The sequence below is a fragment of the Anopheles merus genome, chromosome 2L (assembly GCF_017562075.2).
Source record: "Anopheles merus strain MAF chromosome 2L, AmerM5.1, whole genome shotgun sequence".
In the NCBI taxonomy this organism is placed as follows: Eukaryota; Metazoa; Arthropoda; class Insecta; order Diptera; family Culicidae; genus Anopheles; species Anopheles merus.
Window position 1 is genome coordinate 26682733 of NC_054083.1, and position 6000 is coordinate 26688732.

Genomic DNA, 6000 nt, shown 5'->3' on the forward strand with positions numbered 1-6000 from the left:
TTTCGAGCGGCCTCTTCTTCCCATACTGCCATTTTACCGATTCTTCGGAAAAGTGCCGCTGAGTGCCGAGTTGTGAGAAATCAAAAAGCTGGAAAATTTCCCTCCAAATCGGCCAAATCTTCCAAACAAAACTGCCCGAAAAATCGGTTTTGCCAATAGGAAGGGAGAGACATAGACAGACAGAGAGAGAGAAAAAGAGAGGGAGTGAGAGAGAACAAGAAAAAGTCGGCAAGATAGGCGAAAATGAAGCCCACGCGGCCGTACCTTCCGATATTTCTCGACAGCTTGAAGGGAAAGTTTAATCATGATACCACAATGTCACACCGTTTGCCTTGCCTTTCCCTATTCAGCCAAACTTTTCCAATTTCACTCGTAGCAAATATTGTCGATGTCGTCGCTAAAGAATTCGGCCACGGACAAAACCGGCAAATCGGCCGTGCATTTTCAAGTCAGCGAGGAGCGAAAGAACGGGAGATCGGACAGCGAGGCAAAAAATACGCTCATTCGAAGAAAGCACCAGAAGAAACTGCAAATTGTGCGAAAATTTCGTTAACGCCAGCGCGGGCGACCGACTTTTCTAAAGGGACACGGATTTTTAGCGGAAACCATGTCGCAAATTTTATGCAATCGTGATTTGCATCGTCTTTGGAGAGGTTTCTATTCCCCTCTCCCGGCCACCGGAGTTGGAATAGGTCAGGTCGATTGTTCGATCGATGGACCGTTTCTGTGGGAAGGAAAACCTATAAACAAAAAGCTCTCTGGGTGGTCTGTTTCTGTTGATCTCGGGCTTAGCAAACTGTTGGGCCGTGGATTTGCCGGTAATCTTGAAAACAATCTCGTTTATTACGCTACGCAAAGAGCGTGCTTTGTTCAATTCTTCCTGCTAACAATGGTATTTAGTAAACTACACTCTGAGATACCCCGAACGAAACCGAAACTAATCGCACTGCAGCCTTTAATGGTGCAACTTTGCGCCAATTTGCGTATACTTTAAGCCTTTCCCATGGGGAAATTTTCTTGCCGAAGTGTTACAACAGGGGCAATCTCGTGTCATGCTTCTATAGAAGACATTGTAATTTCAACAATACAGCAACACTATCAAGCGTTGTTCGTCGAAGAAAACATCATAATATCAGGAAAACTTTATACACGCTATTAATGTCATATTCTCCATATACACCATGCATTTAAGTAACATATTTTTTTTGCAAAACATAATTAAAGCACCATTATTTCGGCGTAACACGACCTACCTAAAGCCACTGTATTACAGATACTTACTCATAATTTATGGCATTGAGACCATGGCAAGGATGATTTTCTTTCAAGAAACTTCAAGAAATTAGCATTATTCTTTGGATGGTACTTCGGGGAGTGTTTAGGATTGAAATGCGCCAAAATATAGATAATTTGATTTACACCTTAGTTAAGCCACCATCCTGAGGCGATAAAGCAACTACTCCACACTTAACAGTAGCGCCATCTACGCCATCTAGTCTTGCGAATCTGGGTATTGTATTAGCTAATAATTGGAAAGCATTTGTATATCAAAGGAAAGAGGGGAAGTGAATTAAGCCATTGCACATGGTGGTCAGTCCCAGAAAATATATGGAATTCCGTTAACAGCACAGATTTTGGAGCTTGAATTTATTTCAACATCTCCATATCACCTTGGTAGCAAATTTAGAGCCCTTGGCAGTTAACTCTTGCTTGAGAATTTGGCAATTTAGCGTTCTCTGGTGAATATGGTACCTGTGCTGTTTCTGCTCCCATAGAAAACTTGAGTCGCGAGTTACAATTATCTAGCGTGGGGCGAAACCCTACACAGGGAGTATACTATATGTTGGATGGTACATCACTTTTGCAAGAGTTTCGTTTTGATTCATTATACAGGCAGATGAAAATTCTGGACATTCGTCACATGTTTATTGCACTCCTTCATATGTTTGGCCATAACGCTTCTTAAATTTGCATAATTTCCATCATATATTATCATATGATATATAGATGTTCTTAAATGCAAGTGTGAAGGTCCTGATATTACAGTAAATAAATATTTTCTGTCCATAATTTCACGATCAGTGGTAGTTTAATTAGTTTAACTTCAATTTTCATCCAGAGTAATTAGATTCCTATTCAAATGTATGTCGCAGTTGTATCCTGATAAGTAGTGCGGCGGATACATTAGTTGGTTCTTGACGAGCTTCGTAAAAGATGCTAAAGAATTCCATTGTATTCGATGGATAAGACCCGTTTTTCCTTGAACTATGTTGGTCGTCTTGGTCTTGGTCTTGTTTGGTGTGTATGACTCGGACAGTTCTTTTGAGAGTATTCCGATGCCACCATTTGCTCGTTATTTTTATTTCATTTCAACTATCTGAGTAGAATTATCTGATAGATATTTTCGTCAAACCTGGTAAGAGGTGCGACTTACGATCATTAAAATTAATTTTTCTATCCAGATGCCGGTCTCGTGGTACAGTCATCAACTCGTAAGACTTAACACCATGCCCGTCGTGGGTTCAACCCCCGAATGGACCGTGCAGCCATACGTAGGACTGACTATCCTGCTATGATAACAATAAGTCTCTGAAAGCCAAACTCAAAAGTGGTACAGATGACCGACAACGATTGTTGAGTCAAACAAAATCCAGATGCATTGAAGTACGTTGGAAATTATTTTCGATTAAGTTATCAATACTTATTTGATTCTACCAGGAAAACGAAACATAATTTATCTTATTGTTATAAATGCCAGACAGCAGAAATAAACTACAATTAAATACAGCCAAACAATAGTTTGTACGGTGATCATAACAAGAAAACAACGATATTTGAAGTTGGATGTGATGAATGGCATTAAAAATTCCTGTCAGATTCTAAATGAGACTGTCCAAAAAAGCTGGTGTAGTCACATGAACTTCACTTCTAGTTTGATAAAGATACGAATGTGTCTAATTTCGCTAAAATTATGAGAAACTCTGAAAACCCCTATGAGTGGATTTGAAGAATATAGCGCGTTTTAAATTTTGTGCTTCGATAAAACAGCAAGAAAACATCAAACACTAGAAAAAGTTGCACCAGAACACCAGAAAGTATTTTATCGTTGGATACGCACATCGTTGGATACGATGAAAATTAACAAATTAAACAAATCGCTTAACGAGAGCATCTTATCAACGGGATACAAATGACTCGTTGTCGTCAAATTAAAGCTAGCTAAGCTATTAATTCCACACCAATCTATTAAAACCATTACACTGCACCCACTTAAATGCATTTGCACCTTGTTTGAAGATCACACACAACCCACCCCTCCCTAGCTTCCACTCCGATACGCTCGACCGATCGACACTGCCAGCTGCTGGCGTGCTGCTGGCGACGAAATTTATCGAGCAAATGAACAGTCAACAATTTAGCCTGCCTGAAAACACAATTTCACTCATCCGTAAGCAATAAGGGACCGAAACAGACAGGAGGGGCTAAATTTATGTACCGAAGATGCTGTCCCCTAGCATTGCCTTACCCACTAGTGAAACGCGTGGGACGCCTTCCATCCCACGCTAGCCCTGGAAAGTACGCTCACCCTTCCTAAACTCCCGAAACCAGTGGAAAGCACGCACACGGAACGGACAAGGCGATTTGGCTGCCCCTTTTGCTGCTTCCACCAAGGTCCAAGGAGTGTTCTTGGGACGACCGTTCCCGGAACTCGTTACTACTTTGCAACCCCTTTCCATCGTTACGGTGGGGCGTACAGGGTAGCAAAACCCCGGAAGAGTGTATAAATCAGCGACAAACTCTTGTTGCCGTATGGTCCCTCTATTGGCCGGGCAGATACCTTCAACCGCCGCTCTCGTCGCTCGTCGTTGGCTTGTACTCGGAGGCAATTTGTTTAATTTAAACATCCTGTGAGCTGAATGGCGAGGACGCTTTGTCCCCTTTTCACGCGTGGTGGGTGGAAATGAAACAACCCCAAAAGCTTCCTGTCCTTTTCCGTCAATACGTGCGCCTTTCACACCGTAACGTGAGATGGGACAGAAGCTACGCTTTTTTTTTCTTCTTTTCCGGAAAGATTTGTTGTAGAATAATGCTAATGCTCAAGCGAGTGCACCCTAGGCGCTGAGGTCGAGACCTTCTTCTTAAAAAAAACACCCACCCATACACACTATACCTCTACCTTCAACTTCATTCCGTGGGTACGTAAAGCAGCACGCAAAATAAAGGCAACAGCGTACTTTTATGGCTCACAGAAGGCACCCACGATCGGGCGAACCAGCGCTCGTTCGTATGTTTGGGAAATCTAATCAAGAAAATCATCACCCTCTCCGGGCTCTGCCGGTCCTCGTTTAAGGTTTCCGTGCGAACGCGTGCTTCCACGGCACACAAAAAAAGAGCAAAGTGTCCTTTTGCTTGTTTTGTGCCCGCCGCCTAACCAGCTGAACCAGAACAATTTCCGGTTAGTTCGATTTTTGTAGACTAAAACTTTGTCTCCCCTTTCGCAAAGAGATATCAAAAACAGCAGCAAAAAACAACACAAAAAGGATTTGGACATTTCCTGAAACCAAACGTAAGCTCAAGTGGCACCCGCGGCCCTGAACCTGGTACCGATGGCACGAAATTTCCATTTTCATTCAACCGTAAAAAAGCTCATTTTACCAATTCTCCTTTTTTTTTGGTTTTTTGGGGGCTTTCCTAGATATACCTCCTCATACCTTTCAAACAGGTATTTTTAACGCAATTGGTATCATTTTTTGGCCTTCTGCTCTCTACTTTGTGTTGCGCATTTTTTACGCGAAAATAGGCAAAGAGTAACTGTTGGCTTATTTTGGGGCTTCCGCGACGGTTAAATCAGACACAAAACCATTCAATGAAAATGAAAAGGTCCGCGTAAACTCACCTTCTTTTTGGGGGTGAAGGTTACACGAAAGGAATTTCAACGATACTGCTCTTTCTGGTGCGTGGTTACCCTTTGCTTTGGGAGTTGCTTGCAAGTCGGTATAATACCTTGCTTTATGTAGCAAATGCTTTGAATGTTAAGGAGTACACTCTTGAAACGTAAGCAGAGAATGCAATGTTGTTGCTACTTTAAGTCATCTAAATACAGCAAAAGGTGTATTTGGTTTAAAAATATATAATACTATACAAATAGTTTGTTCAAAGAGCATATTTAATACTATGAATGTAATATCAATGTTAAGAGATAATAAAAAAAGCATTTTTGAGCCGTATGGTGCCATGACCAGGATATGAAGCAACGATGGAGCGAAACAGCAACATTCATTTGTGTATAAAACATGTTTTAAATTAACATTAGCCTATTAAAGGTGCATTGAAATATGGTCAATAGCAATTAACTAATTTTCACAAAAGAAGTTCCGCCACCGTCTGGCTGGCTGTACCTTTCCCATCAATTCACCGCCTAATTACCTTCCGCGTACAAACAAATACAACACACAATTGCAACCGATCGTCACTCCATCGATGCAACCAAACTCACATGCACATTCGAACCTTTTCAACCTATACAAGCACAGACCACCGCCACCATCGCCACCGCCTGCATATTAATGAACTAATGCAAGCGTTTATACGAATGGTTTAATTTGCACGATCGTATTATCGAAATTAATTGCTGTAGATCGAAATCAACCCCAAAACGTTTAACGTTCCCCGGTTGCTGTGGGGAAACAACCCCCCGAACAGGACGTGGACAGGGCGGTGGGAAGTAAAAGCGAATCTGCTGACAAATGTTTAATTTGTCAAACATTTCCCCCCAATTACCTGGGCCGTGCTGAAAGCACCACTCCAACAAAAAAGCCCCTCGAGCCCTTGGATACGGCACAGCACCCAATACAACACAAAAGCAAAAACGAAACAGCAACAAAAAATGCTCCACGAGCTTCCACTACACTGCGTGGATTAATATTCCGCGCAAATAACGCTCTTGACATAATGTTTATGATGCGGGCACATAAATAGCATTATTATTCACAGTCCATA